Here is an 8,281-nt window from a genome sequence, read left to right on the forward strand (position 1 = left end):
TTCAAGAGGTGACGATTTGGGGGTTACTTAATAAAAAAAATATCGTTATAAGAATAATACTGTGGGTCACATTAGTAGGCCTAGGGTTTAAAATATAACAACTTAAATCAACCTTAAACATATTCACAAAATGAATGGCCAGCTGTTTCTTCAACAATACCACAACAAAATGAGCAAGTTTCATCAATGTCAAGATATTTATAGATAAAAGAAATGAACAACGACACGTTTAATTCTTCTAAGTTTTTGCGCTTGTGATATGATGATAACGCGTCATAGTAGGTCACATGATAACGTCAACATGGCAGATGTCCGGTTCTCATTCATACTCAACGAGATTTGGCTATAAAGTACCTACTCTTTTAGCGCTCGTTGAGTAAGTACTTATTAAAATTAAGTACCTACTCATTGAGTATGCGGTTTTGGACGCAGCCTTAGACCTGAGTGCAAAAACGGAGGCTCTAGACCCTTCCAGAGCTGAGATATCGAAATTCAAAAATTCGACCGAAAAAAAAAACGACAGTGGTACCCCTTGCGTTTTTTTTTTTCGGGCGAAAAATTAAGTTTCTCCAATTTTCTCAAAACTCTGGATCCTGATAGAGGGCCATGAGACTTAGACATGAGTGCAGAAATGGAGGCTTTAGACCCTTCCAGAGCTGAGATATCGAAACTCAAAAATTCGGCCCGAAAAAAAAAACGACAGTGGTACCCCTTTCGTTTGTTTTTTTTCGGGCGAAAAATTAAGTTTCTCCAATCTTCTCAAAACTCTGGATCCTGATAGAGGGCCATGAGACTTAGACATGAGTGCAGAAATGGAGGCTTTAGACCCTTCCAGAGCTGAGATATCGAAACTCAAAAATTCGGCCCGAAAAAAAAAACGACAGTGGTACCCCTTTCGTTTTTTTTTTTTTGGGCGAAAAATTAAGTTTCTCCAATCTTCTCAAAACTCTGGATTCTGATAGAGGGCTATGAGACTTAGACCTGAGTGCAAAAATGGAGGCTTTAGACCCCTCCAGAGCTGAGATATCGAAACTCAAAAATTCAGCCCGAAAAAAAAAACAAAGTGGTACCCCTTTTGTTTTGTTTTTTCTGGCGAAAAATTAAGTTTCTCCAACCTTCTCAAAACTCTGGATTCTGATAGAGGGCTATGAGACTTAGACCTGAGTGCAGAAATGGAGGCTTTAGACCCTTCCAGAGCTGAGATATCGAAACTCAAAAATTCGGCCCGAAAAAAAAAACGACAGTGGTACCCCTTTCGTTTTTTTTTTTTGGGCGAAAAATTAAGTTTCTCCAATCTTCTCAAAACTCTGGATTCTGATAGAGGGCTATGAGACTTAGACCTGAGTGCAAAAATGGAGGCTTTAGACCCCTCCAGAGCTGAGATATCGAAACTCAAAAATTCAGCCCGAAAAAAAAAACAAAGTGGTACCCCTTTCGTTTTTTTTTTTCTAGCGAAAAATTAAGTTTCTCCAATCTTCTCAAAACTCTGGATTCTGATAGAGGGCTATGAGACTTGGACCTGAGTGCAGAAATGGAGGCTTTAGACCCTTCCAGAGCTGAGATATCGAAACTCAAAAATTCGGCCCGAAAAAAAAACAACAGTGGTACCCCTTTCGTTTTTTTTTTTGGGCGAAAAATTAAGTTTCTCCAATCTTCTCAAAAGTCTGGATTTTGATAGAGGGCTATGAGACTTAGACCTGAGTGCAAAAATGGAGGCTTTAGACCCCTCCAGAGCTGAGATATCGAAACTCAAAAATTCAGCCCGAAAAAAAAAACACAGTGGTACCCCTTTCGTTTTTTTTTTTCTGGCGAAAAATTAAGTTTCTCCAATCTTCTTAAAACTCTGGATTCTGATAGAGGGCTATGAGACTTAAACCTGAGTGCAAAAATGGAGGCTCTAGACCGTTCCAGAGCTGAGATATCGAAACTCAATTAAGTTTCTCCAATCTTCTCAAAACTCTGGATTCTGATAGAGGGCCATGAGACTTAAACCTGAGTGCAAAAATGGAGGCTCTAGACCGTTCCAGAGCTGAGATATCGAAACTCAAAAATTTGACCCGAAAAAAAAAAAAAACGACAGTGGTAACCCTTTCGTTTTTTTTTTTCGGGCGAAAAATTAAGTTTCTCCAATCTTCTCAAAACTCTGGATTCTGGTAGAGGGCCATGAGACTTAAACCTGAGTGCAAAAATGGAGGCTCTAGACCCTTCCAGAGCTGAGATATCGAAACTCAAAAATTTGACCCGAAAAAAAAAAAAAAACGACAGTGGTACCCCCTTTCGTTTTTGTTTTTTTCGGGCGAAAAATTAAGTTTCTCCAATCTTCTCAAAACTCTGGATTCTGATAGAGGGCTATGAGACTTAGACCTGAGTGCAAAAATGGAGGCTCTAGACCCTTCCAGAACTGAGATATCGAAATTCAAAAATTTGACCCGAAAAAAAAACGACAGTGTTACCCCTTTCGTTTTTTTTTTTTCGGGCGAGAAATTAAGTTTCTCCAATCTTCTCAAAACTCTGGATTCTGATAGAGGGCTATGAGACTTAGACCTGAGTGCAAAAATGGAGGCTCTAGACCCTTCCAGAACTGAGATATCGAAATTCAAATTTTCGACCCGAAAAAAAAAACGACAGTGTTACCCCTTTCGTTTTTTTTTTTTTTTTCGGGCGAGAAATTAAGTTTCTCCAATCTTCTCAAAACTCTGGATTCTGGTAGAGGGCCATGAGACTTAAACCTGAGTTCAGAAATGGAGGCTCTAGACCACATGTGTCAAACTCAAGGCCCGCGGGCCACAACCGGCCCGCAAATGAATTATCTTTGGCCCGCATGACAAAATGTATTTATTTTTAGAGCTGGCCCGCCGGTATATCGGTTCAAATTACGTGGGAGCGCTGTGTCACGTGACAAGCAATGACGCGTCACCATGGAAACATGACCGCGAAAGCGTCACATTCTGGGCGGTAACCCGGATGAGTGGCCATTATGGAGGCACTCGGATGTAAACAACAGCATTTACTGCACTATGTATGTACTACGGAACACATTGTTACACTAAAAAACACAGAAAAAAACCTTGGTTGGTGCCACAAGGTGCGAAATAATATAGAGAAGGACTTACCAAGCAGGAGAGAGCGTAATATTTTGACAAACTAAAGTTAATATGTGGTAATGGTCCGAATGAGCTAGCTTTTCTAGCCCGTACTGCAATTCTTCCTTCTATTTCTTATTCCGACATAAGCTACACTCAGATTGTCAGTCCAAAAAGCACATGAAATCCGTTTCAAGCTACATCCATATGTGGTTTGAAATCCTATTCAAATACCAGGACATATGCCTCAGTCTGAACGATCGGATTTCGGATGGCATGCGACTTTCATGCCACATAAAATGTAAACATCAGTGTTAGAGGAGACATGCTGCAAGTCGCTGTCGAAACAATGCTGTGTTGTTGCGAAGTGCCGGACGAGCAGAAAAATATTATTTATGAAACATGTATTGAAACCGGTGCTGACAAGAGCGCATAACAGCCTCCTACCGTTCTGCAGCTCAATACGCAATATAGTCCAGCGCGGCGGTGGCTACACATATCCATGTTGTAAAAATTAAATAAGAAAACATCACTATTGCAAATGCAAACCCCTCCATCAGTGTCAATGTCAGTGCCGTATTGCTGATGCTGTGCCTCTGTCAACCACAAACGCCTTCTTTCATCAGTTTTTTTGCACTCTTCTCTTTAACGTTTGGTAGTCTATAATTCAAAAGGTATTTTTCCCGATGTGACAGATTAGTACAGACCAAAACTCGACCATTTTTCAGCAGAAATAATCAGACAAATTTGAAGGAAGGTGAACTTTGAAAAGGTGGACTTTCATCTTTGCATTTCTTTCTCTTGCTATAGGACATTTGTTTTTCCTTTGAAGTAAATAATAACCATAATAAATTAGTGAAACTGATTTTATTTATTAATTTTATTTCTTTTATTTCCTAATTAATGTTTTTTTTATAGGCAATAATATATAGACCTTGTTGTTTTCAGGTTCATAATAATAATATGTTGTTTCAATAAGTTTTCATTAAACGTTTAACCTGTCTGGCCCTTGACTTATAGCAATTTTTTGATCTCGGCCCACTGTGTATTTGAGTTTGACACCCCTGCTCTAGACTCTTCCAGAGCTGAGATATCGAAACTCAAAAATTCGATAAAAAACGACAGTGGTACCCCTTTCGTTTTTTTTTCGGGCGAAAAATTAAGTTTCTCCAATCTTCTCAAAACTCTGGATTCTGATAGAGGGCCATGAGACTTAAACCTGAGTGCAAAAATGGAGGCTCTAGACCCCTCCAGAGCTGAGATATCGAAACTCAAAAATTCGATAAAAAACGACAGTGGTACCCCTTTCGTTTTTTTTTTCGGGCGAAAAATCAAGTTTCTCCAATCTTCTCAAAACTCTGGATCCTGATAGAGGGCTATGAGACTTAGACCTGAGTGCAGAAATGGAGGCTCTAGACCCTTCCAGAGCTGAGATATCGAAACTCAAAAATTCAGCCCGAAAAAAAAACGACAGTGGTACCCCTTTCGTTTTTTTTTTTTGGGCGAAAAATTAAGTTTCTCCAATCTTCTCAAAACTCTGGATTCTGATAGAGGGCTATGAGACTTAGACCCGAGTGCAAAAATTCAGCCCGAAAAAAAAAACACAGTGGTACCCCTTTCGTGTTTTTTTTTCGGGCGAATAAATTAAGTTTCTCCAATCTTCTCAAAACTCTGGATTCTGGTAGAGGTTCATGAGACTTAAACCTGAGTGCAAAAATGGAGGCTCTAGACCCTTCCAGAGCTGAGATATCGAAACTCCAAAATTCGGCCCGAAAAAAAAACCGACAGTGGTACCCCTTTCGTTTTTTTTTTTTTGGGCGAAAAATTAAGTTTCTCCAATCTTCTCAAAAGTCTGGATTTTGATAGAGGGCTATGAGACTTAGACCTGAGTGCAAAAATGGAGGCTTTAGACCCCTCCAGAGCTGAGATATCGAAACTCAAAAATTCAGCCCGAAAAAAAAAACACAGTGGTACCCCTTTCGTTTTTTTTTTCTGGTGAAAAATTAAGTTTCTCCAATCTTCTTAAAACTCTGGATTCTGATAGAGGGCTATGAGACTTAAACCTGAGTGCAAAAATGGAGGCTCTAGACCGTTCCAGAGCTGAGATATCGAAACTCAAAAATTCAGCCCGAAAAAAAAAACACAGTGGTACCCCTTTCGTTTTTTTTTTCTGGCGAAAAATTAAGTTTCTCCAATCTTCTTAAAACTCTGGATTCTGATAGAGGGCTATGAGACTTAGACCTGAGTGCAGAAATTGAGGCTCTAGACCCTTCCAGAGCTGAGATATCAAAACTCAATTAAGTTTCTCCAATCTTCTCAAAACTCTGGATTCTGATAGAGGGCCATGAGACTTAAACCTGAGTGCAAAAATGGAGGCTCTAGACCGTTCCAGAGCTGAGATATCGAAACTCAAAAATTTGACCCGAAAAAAAAAAAAACGACAGTGTTACCCCTTTCGTTTTTGTTTTTTTCGGGCGAAAAATTAAGTTTCTCCAATCTTCTCAAAACTCTGGATTCTGATAGAGGGCTATGAGACTTAGACCTGAGTGCAAAAATGGAGGCTCTAGACCCTTCCAGAACTGAGATATCGAAATTCAAAATTTCGACCCGAAAAAAAAACGACAGTGTTACCCCTTTCGTTTTTTTTTTTTTTTCGGGCGAGAAATTAAGTTTCTCCAATCTTCTCAAAACTCTGGATTCTGGTAGAGGGCCATGAGACTTAAACCTGAGTTCAGAAATGGAGGCTCTAGACTCTTCCAGAGCTGAGATATCGAAACTCAAAAATTCGATAAAAAACGACAGTGGTACCCCTTTCGTTTTTTTTTTCGGGCGAAAAATTAAGTTTCTCCAATCTTCTCAAAACTCTGGATTCTGATAGAGGGCCATGAGACTTAAACCTGAGTGCAAAAATGGAGGCTCTAGACCCCTCCAGAGCTGAGATATCGAAACTCAAAAATTCGATAAAAAACGACAGTGGTACCCCTTTCGTTTTTTTTTTCGGGCGAAAAATTAAGTTTCTCCAATCTTCTCAAAACTCTGGATTCTGATAGAGGGCCATGAGACTTAAACCTGAGTGCAAAAATGGAGGCTCTAGACCCCTCCAGAGCTGAGATATCGAAACTCAAAAATTCGATAAAAAACGACAGTGGTACCCCTTTCGTTTTTTTTTCGGGCGAAAAATCAAGTTTCTCCAATCTTCTCAAAACTCTGGATCCTGATAGAGGGCTATGAGACTTAGACCTGAGTGCAGAAATGGAGGCTCTAGACCCTTCCAGAGCTGAGATATCGAAACTCAAAAATTCGGCCCGAAAAAAAAACGACAGTGGTACCCCTTTCGTTTTTTTTTTTGGGCGAAAAATTAAGTTTCTCCAATCTTCTCAAAACTCTGGATTCTGATAGAGGGCTATGAGACTTAGACCCGAGTGCAAAAATTCAGCCCGAAAAAAAAAAACACAGTGGTACCCCTTTCGTGTTTTTTTTTCGGGCGAATAAATTAAGTTTCTCCAATCTTCTCAAAACTCTGGATTCTGGTAGAGGGCCATGAGACTTAAACCTGAGTGCAAAAATGGAGGCTCTAGACCCTTCCAGAGCTGAGATATCGAAACTCCAAAATTCGGCCCGAAAAAAAAAAACGACAGTGGTACCCCTTTCGTTGTTTTTTTTTTGGGGGGCGAAAAATTAAGTATCCCCAATCTTCTCAAAACTCTGGATTCTGATAGAGGGCCATGAGACTTAAACCTGAGTGCAAAAATGGAGGCTCTAGACCCTTCCAGAGCTGAGATATCGAAACTCAAAAATTTGACCCGAAAAAAAAAGAAACGACAGTGTTACCCCTTACGTTTTTTTTTTTCGGGCGAAAAATCAAGTTTCTCCAATCTTCTCAAAACTCTGGATCCTGATAGAGGGCTATGAGACTTAGACCTGAGTGCAGAAATGGAGGCTCTAGACCCTTCCAGAGCTGAGATATCGAAACTCAAAAATTCGGCCCGAAAAAAAAACGACAGTGGTACCCCTTTCGTTTTTTTTTTTGGGCGAAAAATTAAGTTTCTCCAATCTTCTCAAAACTCTGGATTCTGATAGAGGGCTATGAGACTTAGACCCGAGTGCAAAAATTCAGCCCGAAAAAAAAAAACACAGTGGTACCCCTTTCGTGTTTTTTTTTGGGGCGAATAAATTAAGTTTCTCCAATCTTCTCAAAACTCTGGATTCTGATAGAGGGCACTGAGACTTAAACCTGAGTGCAAAAACGGAGGCTCTAGACCCTTCCAGAGCTGAGATATCGAAACTCCAAAATTCGGACCGAAAAAAAAAACGACAGTGGTACCCCTTTCGTTTTTTTTTTTTTGGGCGAAAAATTAAGTTTCTCCAATCTTCTCAAAACTCTGGATTCTGATAGAGGGCACTGAGACTTACACCTGAGTGCAAAAATGGAGGCTCTAGACCCTTCCAGAGCTGAGATATCGAAACTCAAAATTCAGCCCGAAAAAAAAAAAACACAGTGGTACCCCTTTCGTTTTTTTTTTTCGGGCGAAAAATTAAGTTTCTCCAATCTTCTCAAAACTCTGGATTCTGATAGAGGGCCATGAGACTTAAACCTGAGTGCAAAAATGGAGGCTCTAGACCCTTCCAGAGCTGAGATATCGAAACTCAAAAATTCGACCCGAAAAAGAAACGACAGTGTTACCCCTGTCGTTTTTGTTTTTTTTTTTTCGTGCAAAAAAATAAGTTTCTCCAATCTTTTTGAAACTCTGGATTCTGATAGAGGGCCAAAAATGGAGGCTCTAGACCCTTCCAGAGCTGAAATATTGAGATATTTATAATGGCATAAATGCTACAGTACGTGGGATCTCAATATCTCAGCTCTGGAAGGGTTTAGAGCCTCCATTTTTGCATTTTTTGCTCCATTTTTGTCCATTGTGAAATACTCCAGAAGTTAAAAAAAGGGGGGCTGACATGTGATTTCCATTGTAATGGACACAGGGTCTGAATGGGTTAACTTCTGGGGTGGACAAAGCCAAAAGTATAGACGTTTTAATATTCAATATTCCAATTTGAATTGTAAAATGGCAGTGTATTTCAACATTTTCCTTAACAAATGCAACGTTTGGAGCAAAATGATCATTCAAATTCAATAATATAATTTACATTTGCTATTACCTTCACTAGTTGTAACATATCATTTAAACACGCATTTTGCC

Source organism: Pimephales promelas, chromosome 24 (assembly GCF_988280905.1).
Source record: "Pimephales promelas chromosome 24, fPimPro1.hap1.1, whole genome shotgun sequence".
Lineage (NCBI taxonomy): Eukaryota > Metazoa > Chordata > Actinopteri > Cypriniformes > Leuciscidae > Pimephales > Pimephales promelas.